Source organism: Sorex fumeus, unplaced genomic scaffold (assembly GCF_029834395.1).
Source record: "Sorex fumeus unplaced genomic scaffold, SorFum_2.1 ptg000013l, whole genome shotgun sequence".
Classification (NCBI taxonomy): Eukaryota; Metazoa; Chordata; class Mammalia; order Eulipotyphla; family Soricidae; genus Sorex; species Sorex fumeus.
Window position 1 is genome coordinate 2,744,538 of NW_026606070.1, and position 11,924 is coordinate 2,756,461.

The following is an 11,924-nucleotide window of genomic DNA, read 5'->3' on the forward strand; positions in this document are numbered from 1 at the left end:
GAAAGAACAGAGGAAAAGAGATTTATATTGCAACGCATGGTTCTGGAATGTGGATGGAGAGACTTTTCCACCCTTCCCAAACAGTTACTAAGCTATGTCACTAATACGAACGCAAAAAATGAAACACTCTGTTCTCTTTGATCAGAAAATATATTCTCATTACTCAACTTTCAGTAAGAGTTTTCTTGTTCCTTTGTTGTTTGAGCCTCCTTTTGTGTTGTCCAATTCTCTTAAGAGACTTTCTTTTCCCATAGCAGTAGTGGTGACCTGGATGGAGAGTTCAAGTGTCTGTTAGCCGGAAACCACTGTCAGAGTTTTATTGTTATTTACTCTTGTGAGGTAGAATAGTTTTGTTATTTTCATTCTGTATTTAATGCAGAAGAAGATACTAATCATAAGGAGAGTGTGGGATTTTCCAGAGAGAGAGAGAGAGAGAGAGAGACAGAGAGAGACAGAAAGAGACAGGGAGAGAGACAGAGAGGGGAAAGAGAGACAGAGACAGGGAGAGAGACAGAGAGGGGAAAGAGGGACAGAGACAGGGAGAGAGACAGAGAGGGGAAAGAGGGACAGAGACAGGGAGAGAGACAGAGAGGGAGGTGGGGAAGAGAGACACACAGAGTGAGAGGTGGGGGGAGGGGTGGGTATGGACCAGTCAGAAAGGAAAGGAGAAGTGTGCCTGGAAGAATGTGTGCAAACCCAGGCTAGAGCGCCACCGAGGAGAGCTGAGACCCCCCAGGTTGGGATGTGGGCGACCCCAGGATTCGTGCATCAGAAACTACCATCCTTAAAACTCTCCCAAGCTTCGATGGAACCTGAGGTCCACGAATTGGGCCCGATCTGCTGTCACAGGGCTTTCGATCTCCTGAAAAGAAGGAAAACAAGAATTTTCTGTGCTCTTTTCATTGACCTTTCTGTGCTCCCTTCATGTGAATGAGTTGGTCTTCAACACGGCAGTCCTATTTTCATGCCGCCCCAAGACACACCCACTTCCTATCTTTCCAGACTTCTCCAAGAGGTGGCTCACATGCCTTCTCACTGCCTGGCCCTGTGCTTGTCGTCAGAGCTTCTCCTGGTGTCCTCATATCCCTTGCAGCAGGAAGCATGTCCCCTAAGAGCATCTGGCACCGTGAAGGGCGGGGCCTGTCAGTGCCTTCAAAGCTGCTGGCCAGGGGGCAGAGCCGGGCTGGGCTCCTGCACAGACGTGAAACTGCCGTCAGCCTCCACTCGCTGCCCTGGTTCTTCAGTCAGAGCCAGTGTGTCTGCCTGTTAACTTGTTCCCCGCCCCCTTCAATCATAGGGAAAAGCACATCTCTGCATAGACTCATTCGAGTAGAAGCTTTGAGAGAGTCTCCTGGCCTCACTGCCTGGCACAGGGCAGCGGCTGCCCACCAGTCTGAGAGCACAATTTGAACGGGAGAGGCCTGGATTTGAACCCCAGTGCACCCCCCAACCTGAGCACCAAACCAGGAAGAGCCCCCGAAACGTCACTTGCTATTGCAGAAGAATAATGATGCGTGAGAGGGAATCAAATGTGTGGGATTTTGTAGCTGCCACTGTCACTGTCACTGTCCTCCTGTTGTTCATCGCTTTGCTCGAGCGGGCCCAGTAACGTCTCCATTGTGAGACTTGTTTCTGTGTTTGGCATCGAATATGTCACGGGGAGCTTGCCAGGCTTTGCCGTGCAGGTGAGATACTCTCGGTAGCTTGGCAGGCTCTCCGAGAGGGGCGGAGAAATTGAACCTGGGTCAGTCGGGTCGGACGCGTGCAGGACAAACGCCCTACCGCGGTGCTATCGCTCTGCCATTCCTTTTTATTCAGAGAGACAACTTAGACAAGACAGTCGCTTACGGAGCACTGCTGGGAGTGACCCCCGCTCTAGCACAGAGCTGGGAGTAGTCTCAGAGCATCAGTGGTCTCTTGCCTACGAGCCCAGCCCCTACCCCCACCCCCCAAATAAAGATTCATTGGGTGGTGAGGATGAGAAAAGTTAGATGGGCAAGTTTCCCCCCCCCCCCCAAACTTTTGGTAAACAAACAAGAACTTTATGTGCTGTTTTCATTTAAAGCAGATTCTTAAAGGAGTTGGTCTTCAACAATAATAATAATAATAAAAATAATAAAGGCCCTCCCGTTGATCGTCGATTTGCTCGAGTGGGCCCAGTAACGTCTCCATTGGAGACTTTGTTGTTACTGTGTCTGGCATATCGAATACTCTCGGTAGCTTGCCGGGCTCTCCGAGAGGGGCGGAGGAATCGAACTCGGGTCGGCCATGTTGGCCGCTTGGAAGGCGAACGCCCTACCACTGTGCTATCGCTCCAGCCCATTGTCTTCAACAATACAGTCCTATTTTCACGAAGAAGTGAGGTTGAGTGACAATGGCCCCAGTGTCAGGGGACAGCCCAGCCAGTAGCAGGCTCTGCCTTTCCACTCTAGTGCTCACTCTGTGATATTCCTGCAACAGTGTCTGACAGCACATTTCTCACAACTCTTAGAGGACCAGGGGTGAGTAATGCCCTTTTCATTTCTTAAACTCCCTCCCCCAAACCCTTAGTTTTTGTTGTTATTGTTGTAAAGGGAAATCATCTGCCGGGTCAATGCGTCCCATAGCGGGACAGGAAGGTGTCATCTTCCTGTTCTCTGCTGTGTCCTTCTAGAGCAGAGACTGGCATTACCAGGACAAGGTGTGAGCCTGGGGAGCTTCCAAGTGAGATTCGTGTCTTCTTTATGAGTTTTAAAGATAGAGTGACATATAGGAATCTGGAAAAAGGTTATTAAGAAGGGGCCACAAAGATAATATAGCAGTAGTGTGTTTGTCTTGCTCATGGCTGACCCGGATTTGGTCCTTGAAATATCATTTGGTCCTCTGAGCCCTGCCAGGAGTAAGTCCTGAGCGCTGCTAGGTCTGGCTTAAAAGCATAAACCAAAAAAAAAAAAAAGTTTTCAAGAATGACAGTATATTCATTATTTACTCACTTTCAGTGTTTTACAATACTTTCTATTAAAAGCATAAATCAACTCTCCATAAGATAGGACATATTTGACAACCCATCTGACAAGAAAGACGCTTCTTTGCATTTTCCTGCTCTGGTATGAATTTGTTGTTATTTTCCATGTCTAGAATATGGAGGGTTTTTTTTTTTGCATCTGTATTCTGGAGATTCTATATTGTATGTTTGTTTCCCTGTTTCTGGCTGGATTTCAAGCTGTAATTTTCCCACTTTATTCCCGTGATTTGATGCGAGACATCATCCAGTAGATGCTTCGAACATCTCCCTGTAATGCTCAGGCCCTGGGTTGCCAAGGATTAACCAGGCCACCCTGCTCATCTCCAAGGGCCTCCAGGGCTGTCCCCAGAGTTGCCCAGAGGACAGGTGGTGCTGGGGACAGAATGTGGGTTTGTGCATTCCTCTCCCTAAAGCAGTAACTAGAAATGAATCATAAAGCAAAATCAAAATGGGAAACTTAAATCTGGCACACGTTTAGAAGAAAACGTAGAAAAATATTCATGGTGTTTGGTTAGAAGAGATTTCTTTGGTTTAGCACAAAAATTATAAACCATAAAAAAAAATAGTCAGAAGGCCTGAAACTTGGGTCAAAGACCCCAGCACAGGCTTTGCACACGGGAGCCTGGCTCAGTCCTTGGCACAGCATGGTCCCCTTGCACAACTCTTACTTCAGAGCCAGGAATAGCCCCTGAGAACCTCTTGATGTCCCCTCCCTTCCCCAAGAAGAGAGAAGAAAAAATTGGAATACTTCATAAAAATTAAGGCTTTAGGGGCTGGAGAGATAGCACAGCGGGTAGGGCGTTTGCCTTGCATACGGCCGACCCGGGTTCGATTCCCAGCATCCCATATGGTCCCCTGAGCACCGCCAGGAGTAATTCCTGAGTACAGAGCCAGGAGTAACCTCTGTGCACCACCGGGTGTGACCCAAAAAAGAAAAAAAAAAGGCTTTGGCTCTTCAAAAGGCAATTGCAAAGTGAAAAGTGAAAAGATCCGGGGATAGGGGCAGCTCAGGGGCCCAGAGTGCCTGCCCTGCTGGCGAGCGTCCATGGACCCAGTCTCTGGGCAAAAATGCTCCAGGCACCTGGCCGCTTGCCATTGTCCCTTGGCCCTCTGCTGTTTGTCATCTTTGATGCTGAAACAAGTAGAGGGGTGCGGGCCCTGCGTTGGGTGGTGCAGAGTGCCACGCCCAGTGAGCAACCCTGAAAAATAACACCTTGGCCAGGAAGTGTGAGCCCCGGGGTGGGTTCGCGGGCGCACTTATGTGTGTGTGTGAGCGCTACAGCAGCTCTCTGGCAACATGTGACGCCCAGAACGTGTGTGAGCACCTCAAGCAGGGTGCAATCCCTGAAAAGGGCCCTCGCTAAGTGAGTGTGACCCTTAGCAAGTCCCGGGGCTGAGTGTGTGAACGCCAAAGCCTGGAGAGAGGATCCCGGCAGGCACCACAGCCAGGCGTGTGTGATGACCCGGGACCACCACCGCAGTGGAGGGAGAAGTTAGAGACGCTGGTCATAAAATGACAGAGAAAGAGGAAGAGGACAACCGCCAGTTACAAGGAAACATGTTAAATACACACAAGATCCAGAAAGATCCGCAATAGATCAAGAACTCTCAACATTCAATGGTTTCAAAATACCATCCAACGACTTTTTCATGAGGAAAAGTTTCATTTATTTACATTTATTTTTTTTTTAAGGAATCATCGTGAAATACAGTTACAGACTTACAAACTTTCATGATTGAGTTTCAGCCGTACAATGATCGAGCGCCCATCCTTCCACCATTGCCCATTCTCCACCACCAGTGTTCCCAGTATCCCTCCCGCCACCCCCCACCCCTACCCTCCCCTGCCTCTGTGGCAGGCACATGCCCTTTCACTCTCTCTCTGGGCTGAACTGGGAGTAGCCCTGAGCACGGCCAAGTGCGACCCCAGACAGAGGAGATATCCTGGTGGCAAATAAGCGCATAACCTCTCATTTACTAGGAACAAAGAATTTGTTAATGATGAACAAACATAATTTCTCACGATGAAACTATTAATTGGAATTAAAATGAGATTTGAAATCAAATCGACACTGAGGTTTGAAATTAAAATGACTTTACTGGTAGCAGTGCAATATGGTTGGACAAACAACTTGACACTGTATTTGGACCTTTTTTTTTAAGCATGATATACACTATATATATACGCATATATATTGTGATATACGGGCTGGAGCAATAGCACAGCAGTAGGGCATTTGCCTTGCATGCAGCCAACATGGCCGACCCAAGTTCGATTCCTCCACCCCTCTAGGAGAGCCTGGCAAGCTACCGCAGAGCCTGGCAAGCTCCCCGTGATGTATTCAATATGCCAAACACAGTAACAACAAAGTCTCCAATGGAGACGTTACTGGGCCCGCTCGAGGAAATCGATGAACAATGGGAGGAGAGTGACAGAGTGATAGTGATATACACTACTATTAATAATGGAGTTTGGGGCACAGAATATTGCAACACATTCTTTCTACAGTCAGAATCAGCTTCCAAAAGTGCCAGGAAGGTCTTGTGATCAGAACAACTCCACACTTAGTTTAAAATTTGATTGGTGTCACCTTGAAATTCTAAATAACTATCTTTGAAGCAGCAACTAAAGTCTGTGGGACATTTGGAACGTGCATTGTGTCTTCAAGGCACCCGTTCTCCTGTTCGCATATGGTAGGTGCCCTGTTTTCTAGGTGCCTGGCTCACGGGGTTACCACAACACTGCTAGTACAAGGTACGTGAGTTATGCCTGTGACATGGGCAGGGAAGCCCAGAGGCCACACTTTCTGCTTGAAACAGAACATTTCCAACACAGAGCAATGGCACTGACTAAGAGGCACAAACCAGCGAGGAACCCTGTCACAATCTTCCTGTTTTGCGGACTGTGAGCTCATGAGACTCCTGGTGGTGGTCGGGGGACCGTGTGTTGCCAAGGATGAAACTCGGGGCCCTTGACTAAAACACGTACTGCAGCTCTTGGAGCATCTTCGCAGTACCTCACCTTCCTTCTTGTCTTCTTATATCAACCAACAACTTACCTGAAAATGATTGCGCCAGCAAGCCTTTGAAAGGGGAGGTTCTGGGAAGAATGTGTTCCCAGCAAGGCTGGGAATAAACAAAAAATTTAGATGCATTATTTCCACTGTTCCACTGTTGTGGTGAGAGTAGGATGTATGTGAATATAGGAGCTACAAAACGTCAGTGTGGAATTTTGGTCCTTGGATGTACAGAGTGCATGCTCTCCCGTTTGCATTTAAAAATGGGCATTGCACATGAGAAGTGAAATTTGGTCTAACTTAAAATTTTCATTTTGCTTTCATTTTAATAATAAGATATGAAATAGAAACTAAAAGAAACACCATGACAAATTGAGAGACTGAGGGAGAAAGGGAGAAGTTTTTGTTTGTAGAGTGTGTGTGTGCGTGCATGCATGCGTGTGTGTGTGTGTGTGTGTGTGTGGTGCTAAGATTGACCACAAGGGTTATGTATGCAAGACTGAGTAGCTCATAGCTGTGCTAAGGAGCACGTGGGACCAGGGATTGAAACTGGGGCTCCCACATGCGAGAGCACATACTGTAGCCCTTTGAGCCATCCCGTTGGCCCCTTAATGACACTTTCCGGCTTTTGAATAGGGAGCCTGGCACATTATAGCTGACCCTGTATAAGTAAATTATATGTTTAAATTATACCTTTAGAAATGCATAAATTAGATTATATGCTTACCATATGAACCGGGAAATCAATTGGTGAGGTTTAATGTAGGGTTATCGGGAGTTCCCTAGCCAGATGACCCAGAATGGAACAGTCAGCGCCCTGGGAAGGAAGTGGGAGAAAAGTCCTTCTCATCACTCAAAATACTGTTGATTTCATTCCATCTTCAGTATGATATGGCCACCCTGATTTGTGCAAGGGAGCTCAAGCCCAGCATCTTGTGGGTTCAGACTCTTCAGAAAGTAAAAAGTCTCTGGGATTTCTCCATTGTGGAGGGAAATGGGGCGCCTGTTCTCGGAGGCCACGTGCAGGCGTGGAGGGTGTCGCTGTTTCTTACTCAGGCCCGGAACAAATTTCCCACCTGTAGGCTCCTGGCAGCTCCCTATTTAGAGGGACCTGGGCCCACAATTCTCAGGCTTCGGGAGGTTCTGTCATGTGGATCTGTTTCCCTCTTGCTTTTCTTAGCCCTCACTACTATTTGCCTGGTGGGGTGCTTTAAGATTTCAGCCTATTTTCAACAGCAATCTCTGTTATTTTCTTTCCAGTTCTCCTTTACTTCAAGGTTTTGCTGTTGTTATTTATTTAATATCTCTCAAAGTTTTTTTTCCAGTGATTTGTGTGTGTGTGTGTGTGTGTGTGTGAGAGAGAGAGAGAGAGAGAGAGAGATGAAGTAAGCATCTATACCTGTTCTAGTCACTTACTGAAAACATTTAAAATCTAAACATTCTGCAAACACTCTTTTCCCTCCGAATATATGCAATGCAATATGTATTTTAGTTTAGGTGACATGGCTACAGTTTTTTTTTAAATTTTATTGAATCACCGTGAGATAGTTACAAGCTTTCATGTTTGGGTTACAATCACACAATGATCAAACACCCATCCCTCCACCAGTGCACATTCCCCACCACCAGTATCCCCGGTATATCCCCCCACCCTTTCCCACCCTCCCCCTGCCTCCACGGCAGACATGATTACCCATACTCTCTACTTTGGGCATTATGATTTGCAGTACTGAGAGGTTATCATGTTTTGTCCTTTATCTACTTTCTGCACATATCTCCTATCCCGACCTGTTCCTCAAGCCATCATTTTCTTAGTGATCCCTTCTCTATCCCAGCTGCAATCTCCCCTCCACTCATGAGGCAGGCTTCCAGCTATGGAGCAGTTTTCCTGTCCCGTGTATCTACTATCCTTAGGTGTTAGTCTCTTGTTATGTTGTTTTATACTTCACAAATGAGTGCAGTCCTTCTATGCCCGTCCCTCTCTTTCTGACTCATTTCACTCAGCATGATACTCTCCATGTCTATCCATTTATAAGCAAAGTTCATGACTTCATCTCTCCTAACAGCTGCATAGTATTCCACTGCGTAGATGTACCAAAGTTTCTTTAACCAGTCATCTGTTCTAGGGCACTTAGGTTGTTTCCAGATTTTGGCTATTGTGAACAGTGCTGCAATGAACATATCAGTACAGATGTCATTTCTACTGTGCTTTTTTATGCATCCTTGAGATATATTCCCAGAAGTGGTATTGTGGGGTCATGTGGAAGCTCAATTTCTAGTTTTTGAAGGACTGTTCATATTGTTTTCCAGAAAGGCTGGAGTAGTGGGCATTCCCACCAACAGTGAAAGAGCGTCCCTTTTTCCCCACATCCACGCCAGCACTGGTTGCTTTTGTTTTTTTGAATGTGTGCCAGTCTCTGTGGCATGAGATGATATCTCACTGTTGTTTTGATTTGCATCTCCCTGATGGCTAATGATGTGGAGCATTTTTTTCATGTGCCTTTTGACCATTTGTATTTCTTTTTTGAGGAAACTTCTGTTCATTTCTTCTCCCCATTTTTTGATGGGGTTGGAGGATTTTTTCTTGTACAATTCTACTAGTGTCTTGTATATCCTGGATATTAATCCCTTATCAGATGGGTTTTGGGTAAATATTCTTTCCCATTCTGTGGGCTCTTTCTGTATTTTGGTCACTGTTTCTTTTGAAATGCAAAAGCTTCTTAGTTTGATGTAGTCCCATTTGTTTATCTTTGCTTCCACTTGCATGGTCAGTGCTGTTTCATCCTTAAAGATGCTTTTAGCTTCAATGTTGTGGAGATTTCTGCCTACATTTTCCTCTATGATCCTTATGGATTCATGTCTGATATTGAGGTTTTTAATCCACTTTGATCTGACTTTTGTGCCTGGCATTAGACAGAGGTCAGAGTCCATTTTTTTGCAGGTAGCTATCCAGTTTTCCCAGCACAACTTGTTGAAGAAGCTTTCCTCGTTCCACTTGACATTTCTTGTTCCTTTATCAAAGATTAAGTCGTCGTATATTTGGGGTTCTGTGACAAAATATTCAACTCTCTTCCATTGGTCTGCAAGTCTGTTTCTAGCTCAGGACCATGCTGTCTTAATTACTACTGCTTTGTAGTACAGTTTGAAGTTGGGGAGGGTGATGCCATCCATCTTCTTTTTCCCAAGGATTGCTTTAGGCTACAGTATTTTTAATGTTCATGGTTTTGATGTACAAAGTCATTCACCTTCTCATCCATCAAAGTGCCACGACCCGGTCTTTACGCCACCTCTCTTCCTTCAGTCCTGTTTGCTAACTGAAGGTTTGTAGTCAAAGTCCAAGGGCTTGCTCTCATTCGATATGCCCGTTCTCACGTGTTGTCTCTGTGTTTCTTATGAGTGAGATCATAAGATCCTTCTCTCTGCGATTTATTTCACTTAACATAATGCCCTCTAGTCCCATCCAGTTGCAGAAAACGGCAAGATTTTATCTTTTCTTGCTGCATAGAATTTCACTGTGTATAAATATTACTACTTCTATATCAATCTATCTGTCATTAAACATTTGGGAAACATGGTTGTTTCCCATATACTGGCTTTAGTATTTAGAGTTGCAGTAAACAAAACTTTCTGCATTAATGTTTTTGTGTTTTAGAGGCAGATGCCAAAGTAGGATTAAAGGGTCATTTGGAAACTCTATTCTTAGTTTTTGGGAGAAATATCTGACTGTTTTCCATAGAGGCTAAATCAGACAATATTCCCACGAGTGAATGAGTGGTTCATTTTCACTATGTCCCCATCAACAATGGTTTCTGGTTTTTTTTTGATAGATGCTACTCATACTCATTGTTTTAATTTTCATTTCCCTGATGAAACAGTGATGAACACGTCTGGGGAAGTATCTAATCACCTCTCCCATTTATTAAAAGTGACCATTTTTTTGTGTTATTGTGTCTTGTGCGTTTTTAATATATCTCATCTATTAGCCTTTTCTCTGATGTGTGATGTACAAATATAGTATATGTCTATAGGTCCATGTCTTGCAAGTTTTTAATCTATATTTTCCTCAGTGTAGTTTGAATTTTGGTCTGATCTTGGGGTCTTTGATCCATTTCGAATTAACTTTTGTTATGGTGTGAGATTCGGGCCCATTCTTATTTTCATGTGACTTCTAATTTTTCCAGTACCGTTTATTGAAGAGGCTTTCCTTGAATCAAGTCCATGATAGGGGGGAAGAGTGAAGTCATCCATGTCTGAAACACACTGTGTCTAATCCTGTGGGCGTCTGTTTGTCTGAGCTGACCATGGCCATGAGAACTCCCCTTTCACCAACCACTAGTGGTAGCCTTTCTGCCTATCCTTATTTTTTTGTTTATTCCTATTTTCAGACTCCAGTCCCATCTTCTCTTGGAGAATTCAAGACTATCAGTCAATTCTCAATTTATATTCTGTATCTCAACATTCACCACATTAGACTACGAGTTCAACCATTATAGGAATCGGTAGACTTTCTGTGAATTTTATAGCTAAATACAGTAAATATTTTTGGTCATAAGGGAAAAGTCAAGGATATTAGGTAGGTATTTATGCAACAAGAGAGAAAATAAATTTCAAAGAATTTTTATTGATGAAATAAAACACAGTAACAATTAAATACATTTTTATATTACAAATATATTTGTTCAAATTACATCCATATTTCTGATTTCAAAAATCTTATTGATGATGTAATGAAAAGGTGACATTTCTCTTAAGAGTGGTTCAAAGTTTTCATTCTTTTGTTTCTGAAGAGTTAATACGCATGTAAGGCATTTGCATTACCTTCAGTCATTCCTGGTTCAATCCCTGGGACCACATTTGCTTCCTAGAGCACTATCAGGAGTGACCCCTTAGCACAGAGTCAGGAGTAAGTCCCGAGTATACTACCTAAAAAAATTTTTAAAAAAGACAAAAAAAAAAATAACCTCCCCCGAAAGTTATGTTTCAAATGTTTATCTGCTTTAACTATTACTATAACGGGCAGTGAAGTTTTCTGATTGCTGATTTACTTAACTCTTTGCTGATTTATTTAACTCTTTTCCTCTGCTATATTTTGTAATCAGGGACCTGTCCTGTATTTTATTTTCTCTAATTCATAGGTAATACTCTACCAGGCACATTGTAAGTGCTTAGTAACTAAAACTATTTTTAGCATGAAAGAGATTTGAATGATGGTTATTTCAGACTTTCTCCTCAGTGGATTGGCTTGATGGCCTACTTTTCCTATGAGGATTTCTTTTCTCTCTTTTCAGACTTACTGACTCATGCTCTACTTTGCAATAAGAAAAGGGTTGATGTAAAATCCTTACCTTTCAGAGAATAGGACTTGCACGTTGTAACACAAAACTAAAATTAAGCGCCAAGCCTAAAAGTTGGGTGTTCAGATTCTCAGCTGTAGACGGTTTTCAAAGAATTAGAATACATATTTTTATGCACGCCTTGTCGATTCTAAGAATTATGAATTATTAGAAAGCTCAGCAGTGAACTAGCATGAGTATATTTAATGAAATTAGTACCTGGGCCTGAGAGATATTACAAGGGTTAAGATGCTTGCCTGTTACACAGATGACCCTGGTCTGATCCCCAACATGGACATGATGCCCTGGGTACCACTAGGAGTGATCCTTGTGCTCACAGCCAAGAGTGAGCCCTAAGCACCCCAGGTGTGGACCAAAACAAAAAAAAAATTAGCTCTAGAATTTACGGGGATAGAGCCATGGAGATAACTAACAGGACTGAGGCATGTGCTTCACATGTAGAAACCTGGGGTCAGTCTCCATGATTTATCTCAGGAATGGAATGACCCATGGCCACTGCTGGAAGTAGCAGCAACAATAGAAAAAGAGAGAAAGAAGGAAGCATAAAAA